Source organism: Sminthopsis crassicaudata, chromosome 2, assembly GCF_048593235.1.
Source record: "Sminthopsis crassicaudata isolate SCR6 chromosome 2, ASM4859323v1, whole genome shotgun sequence".
Taxonomy (NCBI): domain Eukaryota; kingdom Metazoa; phylum Chordata; class Mammalia; order Dasyuromorphia; family Dasyuridae; genus Sminthopsis; species Sminthopsis crassicaudata.
In genome coordinates, this window is record NC_133618.1 from 647,568,072 (window position 1) to 647,585,224 (window position 17,153).

At 38.6% G+C, this 17,153-nt stretch overlaps 1 protein-coding gene across 1 annotated transcript in view; it reads left to right on the top strand.

Moving 5' to 3' along the window:
- Positions 1-1,658: 1,658 nt before the first annotated feature.
- The window catches only part of RASGEF1A (RasGEF domain family member 1A), a gene marked incomplete in the record, with an annotated part of 66,844 nt that continues 51,349 nt past the window's right edge, over positions 1,659-17,153 (top strand). The window contains 1 exon segment of the mRNA XM_074296685.1: positions 1,659-1,810.

The following is a 17,153-nucleotide window of genomic DNA, read 5'->3' on the forward strand; positions in this document are numbered from 1 at the left end:
TTTTAATATATAACCTTTATATAGACATATTTATATATCTATTTAAAGAGCACTATGAATGTTAGCTTATCCCAGTGTCTGGCACAAAGTAGGCACTTAAAAAGTGAGGTTTTTGTTGTTGTTGTTGTTGTTGTTGTTGTTGTTTTGCTGCTGTCGTTGTTGTTGATTTTGTTACTAGGCGCTTTTCACTCTCTTCATGGTATTGGAAAAGATCAAAGTCTGAATTCTCTCTTAGTGATCTCATACTGTAATCTGTCCATTTTACGGAAGAGAAAAGTGTTCCAAAAAGTTTAGGTGATTAGTCCAGAGTCATAGAATCAGAACAACTGACCCAGAGAAGACACCTTTCTCCTAAGGAGCAGCTTAGATTAACCAATTCCCATTCTGATGCCTTCCAGGAACTGTCCAACAATATCATTCAGGAGGGCTAAGCAATGCTGGAGAATTAGGAACCCTGGCCTAATGAGAGAAAGGAGATTGGAGGCATTGCATGTCCAGTGTTAGGCTGATTTAAAAGAAAGATGACATAGCCTCTTTACTTCCTAAATCCTTTCTTCTCATACCTTTTAAAGACCATTTATTAGGGATTTACTCTGTAAAGAGCACCATATTAGGCACTAAGAGCAATACACAATTTAGATAAAATGTGATTCCTGTAAAATTAAATCACATAATTTTGGAAATATGTATACAAGAATTGTACATTTTTAAACATATCTTGGATTGGATTAACATAGATTGAAGGGGTGGGGGGAAAGGAGGGGAGAAATAATTTTGGAATACAAGGTTTTGCAAGGATAAATTTTTGAAAACTATGCCTATGTTTTGAAAATAAATAGCTTCAAACAAACAAACAATAAAAGAAGAATTAAATCACATAAGGTTAAGAGAACAGGACCAAAATATCTAATCGCCATCTTCTCATTTACCTATGAAACATCAGAGATTTAGAGAGGTGTAAAAGCCCCACCCAATGCCAAGTCAAGGCAGAGCCAGAACTAAAATCTGGATCGCCTCACCCTCAATTCCAGTTTTGATGTATTTTTGTTGAATTAACATCTTCCCGCTGACCAAAACTCTATGTTCAGAGCAAAAGGAGAGATAGAGGCAAAATCTGAGACCTGGCAGAATTCCCTATTCTCAGCTGGCGCTCTACAAATTGACATTGGGTAGGATGAGGACCTGGGAGAGAGGAATCCTGTACAGAGAATGAATTGGTGCTTTGAGAGAAGTTGAGGTGGGAGCATGGGAAGGATTACTTTGCTCTCCTGGATGCAAGTGCGCTCTTAAGAGAAAAGAAACCATACCAAATATTGGCCAGTCCCACTAAGAAAGGGCTTGAAGAGGTTCGTCTTGTCCTTTCCTTCTCTTCCCCACAGTACCTCTCTCCACCCACTCTTCCCTCCCGGACCCAGCTCCTCCGAACGTCTGAGAGCAGAGAAGGCATGAGCGCATCAGGTCCCCAGTGCGTGAGCCGAAGCCTGGGGGAGGAGGCGATGGGTGGGAGGAAGGGAGAGACCGAGGAAGGAGGGTGGGAGAGAAGGAAGGAAGGAAGAAGCGAAGGCAAGGAGGAGAGGAAGGGAGGAATGGAGCCGCCGGTCACAGGCTAGGCGCTAAACTGGGCGCTAAGGGAGGGAGGGGTCAGCCTCGCCCATCCTTCCAGGGCGAGGGAGGGGGAACCTACAAGGCTAAGCGTTTCCCAGCGCCAGCTCCCACCCCATCCCAGCTGGCCAGCGCGGGGTTAGGAAACAGAGCGTTACGGGGCGCCTCCTTCAGCCTTGTCCAGGACCGCAGCGCAGGTCCGAGCCGGGTAAGTCCGCGGTGCGCTCCATTCCCCGCCTACCCCCGCGCCCCCAAACCCGGGGCAGACCAGTCAGGAGCCGGAGCCAGAGCTGTAGACGGAGCCGGAGCCGCCACGAGCTGGCTGCCAGAGGTTGGGGCCAAGCTGCGCAGTGCCTGGTAGAGGTTGTTTTAGGTAGGAAGATCCTTCCCCCTTAGGTCCCGGCTCCTTCTTTTTCAGTGCTTGGACAGCGCCCTGGGCGCACTGCGTGTACGCGAGGATCCAAATCTTCAGATCGCAGTGTCAGAGCTGGGTGTACCATGGAGGAAGGGGTACAATGACCAGCTGCACTGGCATGATATTTGGGTTGGGCACAGGGCACAAGAGGTAACGGACCAAGAGATTTGGTGATTCCCCCTCCCCCTTTGGAGCTGGCAGAGCTTCGTAAAGCGGTTTGGAAAGCTCCCAGACAAGGCAGAATATTCGGGATTGGGGATCACTGGCAGATAAGGAGAATGGACGGATGGGAGGAGGAGGAGGGGGAACCTCATAAGGAAAGCTGGAATTTTCCTTCCGAATCCTGTTCTTATCTGCAGGGAAAAGAGTTATCTGGCAGGGAAAGAGTTAAGACACTTGCAGCTCCAAGCCAAGCAGGACAGGATGGTGACTCCCAAGTGGCCCACCCTGACTCGATTTCCCTGACAGATGGGCTCAGTCTTGTTCCTACTGTGGTGTTTGGGGAAACGGTTACAAGTGAGATTTGAAGGCAGTACTGGCTGGGAGCAGGACCATGGAGCAGATGCCTTCTCGAGATCTCGTCCACACACATTATCCATGCCACTGGTCACCTGTACAAGCTCTGTAGAACAAGGCAGCTTATGGTTTTCATAGGTTTCCCTTTTCAACCTTACTCCCTAACTTGGCCTTGCAATTGAACCAGCTTTAGTTAACTTTATTTAAGTGGCCTGTTCTGCTGCAAACATCCTCTCCTCTATCCTCATTTTCCCTTCTTGCAAATAGTTCATTATCTGACCTCACCTTTGTCTCCATACTATTCAATATGCAGAAACTTTAACTGATGACTTCAGAGAGGGTACAGAGTATGGCAGGAGAGCTCTCATTGCCCTAGAAATACCTATTCCTGCCACATGTGAATAACAATATTTGACATTTGTGCCTTTCTATGTTTTTCCAACCACTTTCATATCCCTCATCTCACTTGATTCCCAATACATCACTGGGATGCAGGTTGGACAAATGCTATAACACAGACTAATTCCGGTTTGTAATTTAGATTGTATTTTATGTTTTTTTTTTCTAAAAACAAACCAATGAGGTTAAATAGAAGAAGTGCTATTATCCCATTTAACAGATGAGAAAACTGATATTACAGTTTAGTGGGGAAACTAATTCTGGTTTGTATTTGTTCAATATTTAGATTGTATTTTGTGTTTTTTTTTTTCTAAAAACAAACCAATGAGGTTAAATAGAAGAAGTGCTATTATCCCATTTAACAGATGAGAAAACTGATATTACAGTTTAGTGGGGAAACTAATTCTGGTTTGTATTTGTTCAATATTTAGATTGTATTTTATGTTTTTTTTCTAAAAACAAACCAATGAGGTTAAATAGAAGAAGTACTAGTATCCCATTTAACAGATGAGAAAACTGATATTACAGTTTAGTGGATTTGGGATTTGGAAAACCCGGATTTTGGATTCTGCCTTTGTATGATACAATTAAAAGAGTACTCACTGTGACAAAGGATAGAGTGGATTTTTTAATGGGCTGATGAAGTCCCTTCCAACTCTCAAATTTGTTGATTCTATGGCCTTCTCACTATCTGAGTGACTTTAGATTAGTCACTTAATATCTCTAGCCCTCATTTTTTCATCTGCAAAATCAGAGGATTGGAACAAATATCTTCTAAGATCCTTTCTATCTCTAGATCACTAAAACTCTAGTCCTATACATTCTATGCAGTCATACAGCTAATATCAGACAAACTAATATTAAAGCTAGGGTATCTATTCCATATTCCTTATACTATAGGATGTTGGAAAATTTGCCCAACTCTTCGCATGTGTATCTTGCATAGGCAAAAACTCAAATATACTTAGAATTCCTCAATCATCTCTTCAAGGGTGACCCTCAAATTAAGAATATCTAAGAGAACCCATTCCATTAAGGAATAACCAAAGTAGGCTCGGCTATTAATGAATATAAACAAGAGGACAGGAGAGGCTGTATGCCTCCAGTCCTTTGGAATGGCCTCCTCAGAATTCATCCTCCTTTCTCACTGATTTAATTGGCACACCATATGTGCTACCCCCGCTTTGTAATAGATTAGGATTTGCTTTGAAATGTCTAGGGCAGGAGGCGGGGATTTTAGCCTTGAATATGAGGTAGAATCATGGAGGTGGCCCTGAAGGGAGCTGTGTCATACCATAAGAAGGGAGTAAGAACCTCTGAAAAAAATTATGTAGTCAGAGAACTTCTTTGGAGTCTGCTTCTTACATATGTTAAACTCTTTCCTCTGTTCTTTGGAAGCTCAGTTATTCCATGTTCAACTTCACTTCCCCTTCAGACTTGTTCTGTTCGTTGACACTGAGATTTTGGAAATTGATAACAGCTTAAAACATTTATTCTCCTATCCAGGAGCACTGGTATTGCAACCACAATCAGGGATGAACACCCAGGACTCTGCTGCTACAATTCCAGTGATCATCCAGCTAGTGGAGGTTGATTTTGGCAAGGGGAACAATAGTTAAATGTTTTTGGGTGAATTCTCCACCATCTTTTCCCCAGGATAAACATTCACCATACCCTTTCACCATCTCTCTAGGTAGTGACTAGTGCCATGCCAAACATGGCCTAGAAGCCTACCTTTAATCAGAGTGAGGAAGATTTGCAGTTATTTCACCTATAGAGACAAGTTTATGGATGGATAAGCTCAGGCAGATAGGCATATAATTTTTCGGGCTGTTGACAAGGAAAGGGGTGCCTGGGGGAGAGGGGAGTGAATGAGGAGGGGAGGGAGAAGAAAAAAAAAAGCTCAAAATAATTTCCTTGCTGTCAATTCTTCTACTTCACTGGGCAAGTTTTCTTTATTTATACGTGTGTAGATTTTGTGAGGGAGTCTGGATCCCAGGGTAAGAATATTTCCAGATAGGCTGGAACAGTAAGAGGATGCAGCTGTTTATGGTTTCCTTGTGTTATCTGGGGCTGAGTCAGAGCTGGGGTCATTTGTTTTGGGTCTCGAGCCTTTTCTCAAGGATCTTGTGAGTGAACCCCACAGTTATCACCCAGGGGCATAGAAAAATGGGTTTCCGGAGGCAATTTTCTTTGCTTATTGGACTGAGATCATTGCCCCTCTCGTTGAGAAAATGACACTGTGGATATTTATTGAACTTCTCCAATTCACCCCTCCCCAATTCCTATCCCCTTTCTGTGTTTTCAAAAGGTTGACATCTGCCCCTGTATGATATATCTCTGATGTTACACAGAAAAGCTGGATTCTTGAGTCCAATGTCCATCATTTTGACACAGATCTAATTTAGAGGTATTTGCAACCTTGGGTAGGGGGAAATAAAAAGATTAAAGAAGGGGGGAGAAGAATCAAGTGCTCTCAGGCATTATTTTGAACAGGCCACCAATCAAATCCATAGAATCTCCTCCTTTGAAAGCCTTGAAAAATTGAGAGATTTTCTTGTTCTCTTGAATGCTTTTTGGCTGAAGACAAGATGAACAAGATGATGTTTTTGCCAGTCCTTGGATTAAAATGTTTCTTGCTTTCCTAAACTTGAATAGTGCTCAGAAAGCTCCAGTCTCATGACTCCAACTCTTGAGTTTAGATCAAATGAATGAAATATTTATTGAGTAGAGGACACCTTCCTCACCAAGTTGTTGTCAGACTGATGGATTTCAGGTATAGTAATTCTTAAAGACCATCTAAGTTATAGAGGGGCTGTAATCAGGAATACACACAATGACAAAAATCATACTCTTCAAGTATGGAATTACAAACATGACAATGCCTTAAGGCTAAGAGATAATGTAAAAGTAAGAGCTAGAGGCCAACTTCTTAAACTGTAGGTCATGACCCCATATAGGTTCTCATAACTTAATGTGTGAGGCTGCAAAATTATTATTTATTATTATTTTTTTAATTTATGTCCAGTTAACATTTATTAAAAATATTCTACACGTAAATATCATCCAAGTGAAAATTTCATAATATCTTAAGCAAATTGAACATAGATTACTTTTTTCTTTTTTTTTATTTTTATTATATATATATTTTTATAATATTATCCCTTGTATTCATTTTTCCAAATTATCCCCCCTCCCTCTATTCCCTCCCCCCGATGACAGGCAATCCCATACATTTTACATGTGTTACAATAATTATTATTTATTATAAGTAAATGTTTTGTTTGTTTATCTATTTCATATATCCCTATGCCCTAGATCATATAAAAAATTTGGGGATGAAAAGGAGATGTGAGTGGAATAAGTTTAAGAAGCCCTGAGAGAGAGGACCAAATTGAGGATTAGGAAAATGCAGATTCATATTTTGCTTTTGACTTAGGTTAGGTTTTCATAGGCAAAGCCTCCAGTGGAGGCAGTTTGCACAACCAGAATTTCCAAAATCAGTGAAATCATATATCCCAATGAAATTGAAGAGATACTATAAGTATCAGATTCCTTTCCTTAGAAGAGCTTGCAAGTTGTTTTCATCTAGACATGTGCTAGTAAATGTTTAACAACCAACACTCTGAAAAGTTAAGACCTTAAAGTTTAATCTACATTATTAATAATATTTTCTATACCATTCTTAAGTTTGGACAATCAACACAATTAATCAAATCCTAATTTGTAACTTTGGCTGATTTGTAATGTGTAAATGCTCACACTCATAGGAGAGCTGGCCCCTGCACCTCCTTGCTTTCATCACTCTGGCTACCTGCTCTCTCAAGTATAAAATGAACAGGTTATAGGATTGATAACCTCCAAATCTATCTCTGATTTACATGGTGCTTGCTTTTCTCTGAGGTAAGTTATATTATCATAGGGTATAGATAGAAAGTTTATATATATATATATATATATATATATATATATATATATATATATATATATATATATATATATATATATATATATAAACATACATATATTTATATATCTCTGTGTTTATATATGCACATATATAATGTATGTCCATATATACACATATGTGCATATGTATACATGTAATATACATATAAGTAAATACTATATAAATTCAGAGAAGGGAGGAGACTAGAGTGGATAACAAAAGTTATGGAGAATAACACTGTAATCTAGATTTAAGTTGAAGGGCAAATGATGATGATGCTGATGCTGATGATGATGACAACGATGATGATTATGATAACTAACATATATGTTCAAAGTGCTTTGCTTATAGCATCCCATGTAATTCTCACAATAGTAGGTAGATGCTATTATTATCATTTTACACATGAGGAAACTAAGACTGAGAGTTAAAGTGATTTGCCCAATGATTTGCTGTCTTGTAAGAATCTGAGGCAGAATTCAAATTTAGGTTTTCCTGATTCTAAGTTCATCTTTCTATTCATTGTGCCATTTAGCTGTTTCTAGGTATAACATGTAGCTGTACATGAGAATTCCAGGCAGAGAGTGAGACAATGGTATGAGAAGTCTTATACATGGGAAATGTCCAAGGAATGTTTGTGGAACAAGCACTCCAGAATACTGGACAATCAGTTCTCTCTTCTTGCTTTTGGTTCATCTCACAAGGCATTGGCGTCATCAAACATTATCTTTTATTATCTTTTCCTTTACTTCTGGGCCTGCCTAAATAAACTCTCCTTGTCAAGGTCAACCCTTCTTTGATCTCATTCCCTCCCATTTGTCCAACAGATTTTCCCAGTAATTCTATTTGTTCTTTCCCTATCTACTAGTTCCCTGCTACTGAAACACACACACACACACACACACACACACACACACACACACACACACACATCTCCATCCTTTAAAAAAAAAACCCTCAATTGATCTTATATTTATGTAGTTATCACATTATATTTATTCACTCTTTCTCAGCCAAACTCTTGGGTTGTGATAATTGGTCATTTCCACTTCTCTGCTCATGCTCCTGCTTCTGGCTTTATGATTCAAATAAACCTTCTCAGTCCAAAGTTACCATAGATCTCTTAATTGCCAAATCTAATGGCTTCTTCAAAATCCTCATTTTTAAAACTTTTCCATGACTTTTGACACTGTTGATCACCTTTTTCTTCTGGATTCTCTCTCCTCTCTGAAGTTTCATATCTGTCTCTCTCTTGGTTCTCTGTTCTTCAGTATCCTATTGTTGTATTATTTTCTGTATATATACAGCCAACAACTGTTGCTGTACTCCAAAGTTCTTTCCTATGCCTTCCCTACTTTTTCTAGACTTTCTCACATGTTAGCCTCATCCATGAGTTCAACAATTATTTCTATGTTGTTTTGTTGACCTCATTACCTTCCATGATCATTCAATGATCATTCCTGTGCTATTGACTCCCAGATCTATTTCCAATTAGTCTCTCTATTGAGCTTCAATTCTTATTGAATATTTTGAACTAGATGTTCTATAGGCATCTCAAATTCAACATATCAAAACAAGGCTCATAGTTTGCCCGTCCCAAACCTACTTTTCTTCTGGACTACTCTATTATTATCAAGAATATCACAATCTTCCCAGTGATCCAGATTTGAAACCTTATGTCATCCTTGATTACTTGTTCTCACTCACTCATCCCACATGTCCAATCAGTTACCAAATCTTATCATTCCTGTCTTCACAGTATCCTTTGCATATATCCTCTTGTCTTGGCTCACATTGCTATTAATTTCATGTAAGCCTCCATTATCTCTCATCTGTATAATAGCAATAGTCACCTAACGGGTCTCTCTGACTCAAATCTCATTCAATTCTAATTCACTCTTCAGGTGGTTGTCAAAATAAGTTTATTAAAGGATAGGTGTAACCATATTGTCCTCCTAAATAATAAACTACCATGACTGCCTATTATCCCTAAGAGCAAATATAAACTCCTCTGCTTGGCATTTAAAACTTTTTAGCAAACTGGCCCAAACTTATCTTTCCAGCCAAACTGTCATGTCTGTTATTCTTTATACATGATTGTTATTGCTTGTCCTTCATCTTCAGAGACCAACAACATCACAGGGTGATGTTTTGATATTTGTCCATGAAGTTGATTTAAGTGAACCAGAGTTGCACAAAAGTCATAAGTCTAATTCTCTCTTCCTGCGTCATCAAAGTCCAGGGATAAGGCAAAAGTTAAGATGACTGAAATGGCCAGAGATGCAGTAGATGACCTTGATGTCTTTAATGTCTGGACAAGTTTTCTGTGGCCTTTGAAACAAATGGTTCTCATCCATTCATCCTATTGAGGAATCCCCAAGTAAGGGATGAATGCATTATGTGGACACTAAAGGTGGGTGAGAAGCCCTGAAAAGGACTTGGCAAGCCTTCACATCAGAGGTGCTCATCCTCCTGAACACCCCATATACACTTTCACACATGTTACTCCTGATCATCTGCATCCCTTTGCACTGGTTTTCTCCCACATAGGGAATTTTCCCCCTCCTCATTCCTGCCTCTCGGAATCCTTGGCTTCCTTCAAGAGCCACCAAAGAAGTTTAGAGAGAGTCATACTTTTGATCACAATGAAATCAGTCCTATATTTCTTAATTGCACAGATGGAACCAGTAGTCTCTTAAGTCAGTCAGGCTGGCTCCCCATTATAAGAAGGGAATCCTGGATTACATTCCTTGGTCCTGACCTTGAGCAAAACATAACAGTTGCCCGGGTCACAAAGAAAAAAGATTGCTACTATCATCTCACAAGCTAAGGACAAATGCCATAAAGGCCTTTGCAAATAGAAAGTACCATGGGAACAGGAAAAAATCAGTCAATAGAGCAGCTTTCTGGAAGTAAAGAGTCCATGGCCAAGCCTTTTCCAGTAACCAGCTTCAGACAGAGCCCTGCTTTCATTATCTACTGGAAGGGAGGGAGTCATCCCTCCCTCTCTGTTTCCCTTCAGCCCCACAGATTCGAGGTCACCTGCTTGTCTCTGGTCAACATGGGGCCTCTCCCCACCCCCTCCTCCCCAGTGGGAGTGAAGTGGCTCAGGCTCACATGTGAAAGATGCTGAAACTTTCTGCCCTTGCACAAATTCTTTTCAGTTTGTTCCCCTGAAAAATACTCTCCTGTTCTCCTCACATTAACACTTTTGATTTGTTGACAGAAGCAGGTAGAAAATAACCACAATAAATAGTAGAAGATCAACAACTTTCTGCTTCTTTCTTACATTCCTGGGGCATTTCTTTTTTGTTTTCAAAAAAGATACATTTCTTCCTTCATCACTAAAGTTAAGTTACCTCTGTGTGTGGGGGGGGGGAGGGGGGAAGGAGAAGGATATGGGAGTACATCATGATGTCATCATGCCATGGAAGCTCATTTTCATGGCAATTCTGGGCAGTTTCTCTCTGCAAAATACCTTAACTCTTTACTAATCCAGGTTAAGGGACCCCCAAGAAAAGAAATCATCTACCTCCTCCTTCACCCCATTTTGACAAAGGGACAAATTTCTTAAATTCTTATTTATTATACTCATTCTCAAAATGTGTTCCCAAAGGATAATATTACATGTGCCATGAACAGGCTTAAAACATATTAGGGACAAAAAATGGGCTAGGGACAAAAATGGGCTAGATCAGGGCCTTTTAAACTTTTTCCACTTATGACCCCTTTTTACTTAAGACATTTTTATGCAACTCCAAGGTATATAGGCATATATATCAAACATTTATGATAATAAAACATAATTTTGTGATCCCACATTCAGTTATAAGACTGCATATAGGGTCATGAACCATAATTTAAGAAGCTAGGGGCTAGAGAATGATATCATTGGTATGAAGAGTTTAGTGATAAGGAAGTTCTCTCCATCAATGTAGGTTAGTATCTTTTCTAGATATAAAAGAGTTTCCTGAAAGGCAGCTGGGTGATGCAATCAATAGAGTACTGGCCTGGAGTCAAAAGAACCTGAATTCAAATCCATTTACTATCTGTGTGACCCTGGACTAAATGGAAGCAGAGACACAGAGAGAGACAGAGAGGGGGGAGGAGGGAGAGAGATCCCTGGATCATTGAGAGTTTAGGTGACTTGTCCAGAGTCACACAATTAGTATGGGTCATAATGTCTTCTTGCCTTTGAGTTCTTCGTCCACTATACTATACTGTCTCTCTCATTATTAATCTTTCAAACAGAATAGTATCACATATGAATTACTACTGAGGACCATCAGCTTAGAATGGACCTTTGAAATGGACTAGGCCATTGGTATCATATTCAAATTGAAACAGGGGTCTGTAATACACATATAAGGTCCTTGTGGGTCATATATTGACTTTGTTTTAAAAATTTAACATGATTTATGTTTTATTGTTTTTGTTTTTATTTTGTAAAATATTTCTTAATTACATCTTAATTCTGGTGTGACCTCATTCAGGAGTATTGCAGCAGGCCATACATTTGATACTTCTGGTCTGGTCCAACCTGTTCATTTTGCCCAAGGTCACAGAGGTAGGAAGCAGGAGAGCCAGAATTTTAATCAAGTCCTCTATCTCAAAATTCCATGCTCTTTCCACCCCACCACTCTAATGAGAATTAATAAAGCACACTGCCTCACCCCACTATTATCTCATCAGAAGTAAATGATTGTTTGACTGATTACAGTTATGGCATCTTCCCCTTTACTCTATGGAAGGCTTTTCTGTGGCATTTGTGAGACTGGATTCAGGGATAGGATAATAGCAAGTTCCTGGATTATCATGATCCTTTGAAATTGGGAATATAAATTCTCAAATCTTGAAAACTACTTATTATTTTTTCCTACTTATTTCAACAAAAATCCTATCATGTTCAAGGTTCTGTGTTGAAGAATCAAAGATAAAAAATGAAACAATTTCTACCTTCAAAGAGCTTAATCAGCAAGGCTGAAATGATCCACATAATAAGAAGGATGAAGAGAGAATGTTCACTTATGTGCTCCTATATAGGGTTCAAGAGACAGTTCCGAAATCAGTATTAAACATTCAGTGTGTATCATGCTTTTAACTTTAAAAAAAAAACCTTCACATAAATTATCTACTTCATCACGGCCTCATGACTAATCTATACAATAAGTGGGATAAGATTTATTGGCCCCACTTTACAGATGCTAAAAGTGAAGTTCAAAAAGTCAAAGGGTTTCTTTAGAATTGAATAACTAGTCCCAGAACTGAGTTTAGAGCCCTGTGGTCTGATTTCATATGTCTGGTCTTTTAGGAATAACAACTGTAATTATAAATACTAACATTCATCTAGCACCTTTAAGCCTCAAAAAGTACTTTACATACATTATCTCATTTTATTCTCACAAAATCTATGATGTTGATGCTATTATTATTCTCATTTTACAGATAATGAACTGAGTCTCAGAGAGATCTTAGCTTTCTTATTAACACCCCACTGTGTCTTCAAGGTTAGGAGCCAGTATAGGGCTAATATGTTCTTCAAAATCTGTGAACCTCCATTTTTAGCACCAAAACAAAGGTGGATGTGAAAAGAACATGGTAACACCAAGGAAGGGTACAGCAAATAGTCTTGCCCAAACTCCCAGGTCAAGATGCTCCTAATGTTCTAAGAAGGAATGGCTATCAGCTCAGCTGATTAAGAACCCTTTGCCATTCCCATAAGCACATTCCAACTGGTTAGAATAACCCTGGGCTATAGATGCTTGGTCTGTTTCTGCCTGCTTGTTCCTTAACAGGTGACAGATGAATAAAAAAACCTCAGTTTTGCAATGGGTGACCTAGGAGACCACTTATTTCATGTAGCTACAACCCAGTTTCTACTGCTTTCTAAACAGAATCCTTGGTGATTAGTACCTTCAAAATTACCTAAGCCCCAATCACAAATACAGCTAGAGCTATACAGACTCTTATAGACCAACCCCTCATTTTAAAAGTGGGAGTTAAAAGAAATAAAGTAAACTGGTCCAATGGGACCAAAATCCAGCACTCTTGAGAGTCTTACAACTCAAGTCTTTATTGAAATTAGGGCAAGAGCTACTTAAACAAGAAAACAGAAACAGAAGAATAACTAACCCTCTAGCTGTCATGTAGTTTATTTCTTTAAAATTAAAAACAGGTTGATATTAGATAAGCTAGTTAATTTCCCTCATCTATAAAATGGTGGAATACAAGGATCTACAGTGGAAGCCAGTTTTTTGTGCATTCCCATTCTCCCTTTCTAATGTCATAATTCCCTTTCAGGAAACTACTTTCTTTCCCCCAGGATTAATCTACTCATCCTATGTATTATTTTTACTTTTAGCTGACTGTGAATTTATCTTATTTTAGAGGTGGCCACAACTAAGGTTCTACCAGTCTTGGTGATTTTTCATCCATAAAAGAAAAGATACTTAAAGGAAATATTTAATGAACTCTCTTAAAATAACTTTAAACATATACAATCTTGATAATATAGTTGTGCAGCTTTTTAACTGGTTGAATACTGGATCCAAAAGTAATTGATTTATAAATGAATCAGTGCCACCCTCTAGTTTCTAAGGAAAGGTCTCTAGTAGAATTCCACAGAGCTCTATCCTTAATTTTATCGTAGTTAATATTTTTATTTACAGTAACATAGATGAATTTATTTCTATAAAATCCATCAATAAGCAAAGCTATTGGTGGATGTGAAGTATAAAACTACTACCAGGATACAAGAATCAGTATCTTAACGGATCTCATCAAGTGGACTTGATGGAAAAAAATAAAAAATAAAATTTAAAAGAGAAAAATGGAAGGCATAGATTTAGCATAAAAAATCAGTTGAATAAGGTGTAGGATACCTGATTTTATAGTCCATAATATATTTTGTAATGTAATTGCCCTCCCCCCAAAAAATACTAATGTAATTTTAGACTTCATTAATAAAAATGATTGAACAACTTGAATAATCTAATGTATAGATTATTCAAGTTGTTCAATCATTTTCAATCATGTCCAATCTTCATAATCCCACTTTGGGTTTTCTCAGTAAAGATACTAGAATAACTTGCCATTTCCTTCTCCAGCATATTTTACAGATAAGGGAACTGAGGTAAACAGGGTGAAGTGACAACCCTAAATTCACACAGCTATTAAGTGTATGAGGCCAGATTTGAACTCAGAAAGAGGAGTTTTCCTAATTCCAAACCCAGCACTCTATTTAGTACACCACCACGCTGCCCTTTAGTCCAGATTAAGAGAGACACTGATCCCAGGGAATCTCTCCCTGAACAGATTGAGTCTTGAGGACTGTGTTCAGTCCTAAGTGCCATAGTGTAGCAGGGACACTGACAACATAAAGAATATCCAGAGAAAGGTGACTGAGATGATGACAATCCTTAAAATAATTTCACATGTGATTCACTTAGTAGAAATAGAGATACTTAGTTTCAAGAGGCTTAGAGAGAAAAATAGTATCCTTGCCTATCTTAAGGGTTATCATATGAAAGAAGGAGCAGACTTCTAAAGATAACTAGTTCTGGAGTAAACTAAGATACCTAGACAGAAGTAGAAATATGTTGGAGTCATTTCTTATGGGCTGTTGAGATCTGATTGTTAAATTTTCAGTGTGAACATTTACATGTCCGAAATTGGGAAATGCTACAAGTCAAGGCTTAATTCATTGTTTTATTGATTGACCAGATGTAAAGTGATAGAAAAAATGTGAATTATATAAATTAAACTAAAAAGCATGTCATGTATACACTTTTCTTTCCTGAAGTGCCAGTTATGAAATGTTTATTACTAAGTAGAAGTAACTTGTTCTGTCTTGCAAAAAAAAATACCATAATAAACATCAATGGGTGGAAAAGAGCCAATCTTACAAAAAGCCAAAATTTAAGTTTAATGTAAAGAGAGATTTCCTCACAATGAGAAAAAAAAAAAAACTAGAATTGGCTTCCTTCAAAGGTTCTGTGCTCTTCCTCATTGGACATTTTCAAGCAAAGACTAGATGATTTCCTACAGCAGAGCGTTCTCTTGTCTAGGTATAGATTGGAGTAGGTGACTATTGAGGCCATCAGTGTTTCCATGTCATCACAGTATTTCTGTAAGTAGCTGACTCTCCTAGTGCATAGAAAATGTGATTCAGTTTGTGATTTGATTTACAAAAAGACAAATTACATGCAATTTTTCAGAAACATATTTTCAGCGTAAGGTAAGATGCAACCATATGTTAGCTCTGAAAATTGCTTCCCAGATTCTAGGGCACACAAGGTTGCAGTATGTATGAAGTCTGGCGATTGAAGTTGAGTCTTGGTCCCTAGAAGCATACGCCTTGTGGAGGCAATGAATTACATCTTTGAGAGTATAGGACCATTTATTTCTTCAGCAGACATAGTAAAGCAGAAGCCATGCCAAGCTCTGTCAGGCATGCAAATTTATCCACTGAGGTGGAAAAAGAAATAGCAGCAGACACACCTCCAAAAGTCAACCCAAAATGCATGAGGTCAGTTCTCCTCTATTGGAGAAACAAACTGCCACAGATTCCAGAATTATTAATCCAAAAAGAATTACTCTGAATTTTATAACAGCCATTGCCTCTTAAGGCAAAGAGAAGATACAGCCACATGATTTCTTGTTGCATGACTAAGGTCCCAAGATCCAGCAAGGTAACTAACTTAAAGTGGTCGGTCACAAGTGAGAAAGTAGGATTTTAGAATCCAGAAACATTGTCCTTTGGCCATTGCTGAAGATCTCCCTCTAAACCTCTTAAGTATCCTCCTATTACAAGCATTTGAGTCAACCAATGCCATCTTCCCCAACACCTCAGGCAGGAGTTATATGTCTCTAGTTCCTCTGTTTATTAGCAATACCATGCCTCAATTTTTGAGTTTAATTACATAAGAGGATGGAAAGTATTGTTAGCTTTTCTCCAAAAAGGTTTGTTTCCATGTTTATAGATCAATCAACAATCATTTATTAACAGAGAAAATTGCTAAAGATACTAATATAAAAATAGCATAACTCCTTCCCTCAATGACCTTACATTCTACCATTAACCATATGATTTAAAAATAGAAAGGGCATACAGAATCATCTAGTTAACTCCTTCAATTTACAGATTAGGAAATTGAAGCCCAGAGAAATTAAGTGATTTATCCAAGCTGACTTAATGAGTGATTGTGTCAGGATTTGAACCCAGGCCATCATACTCCAAATGCAACATTCATTCCACTGTATCCTGGCTTTATTTTACCTTTTTCTGAAAATGAGTAAAGACACAGCACTCCAAATACAACAAATTCCTGCTAGGTATGGAGAGTTACCAGAAAATACATTGAGTGATACAAACCAGTACCAGGGCAATATATATATTGCCCTAGGAATGAAATAGGTTGGGCTGGGGAGCATGCCTGGAAACATTGCTTCCTCATTGAAACAATCGCAATCATGCTTTCTCCCAGCCAACAGAAGGTTGACTAGCAAGATGTGTAATTTTCAGTTACTAATTGTGATGCCCTGCAGCTTGCTGGGCTAAAATATAGCCCTCCGTTTTTGTTGAGTAGGTTAAAAAATAGAAGCCCATGTGCAGCTACAGAAAATACCACTTGCAAAGAGATTGACAGAAGCAGACATGCAGGTTGTTCTTCTCCCCTCCCCTTCCTTCTCTATGTCCTACTCCAAAGACACTGATGTCCCAGACACCCTGACAACATGGGCCCTGTTCTTTGTCCTAATTGACTAATGCAGGGCGGTAAGAATGGCACATTGTTGGCAGAATTTGCTATGGAGTCTTAGTAAACAATGAAAGGGTGAAGAGAACAATTTTTTTAAAAAGAAAATCCCCCCATTCTTCTTAAAAACAGAAACTCTCCACAGATATATTTAAGTCTTACAGCATTGTGTGTCAAAGGAGTTTTGAGGGGCCTCTGAAGAGCCCATCGTGTAAAAAAATATCCTCCAAAGATAACTTCTGTTTCCCATTGTGGGCAAAATATGGCTTTGGCTTCATGGCTAGAGTCAGATTCCAGATTAGAAATTATAGAGATGTCCCTGCTCCCCAATACATTGCCTTCCCAGACTTTTAGAGCTTTGGTGGATTTTTAGATATGGGACCCATTGATTTAGACCTAAAAAAGGACCCTTAAGAGGTCATTTGGTCTAATCTTTTTCCTTTCACTTGGAGCACATATCTGCCATGGGCTCACTCTCCAAACCTTGGCTTTCTACTAGGCCAGTTTTCCATTGTTC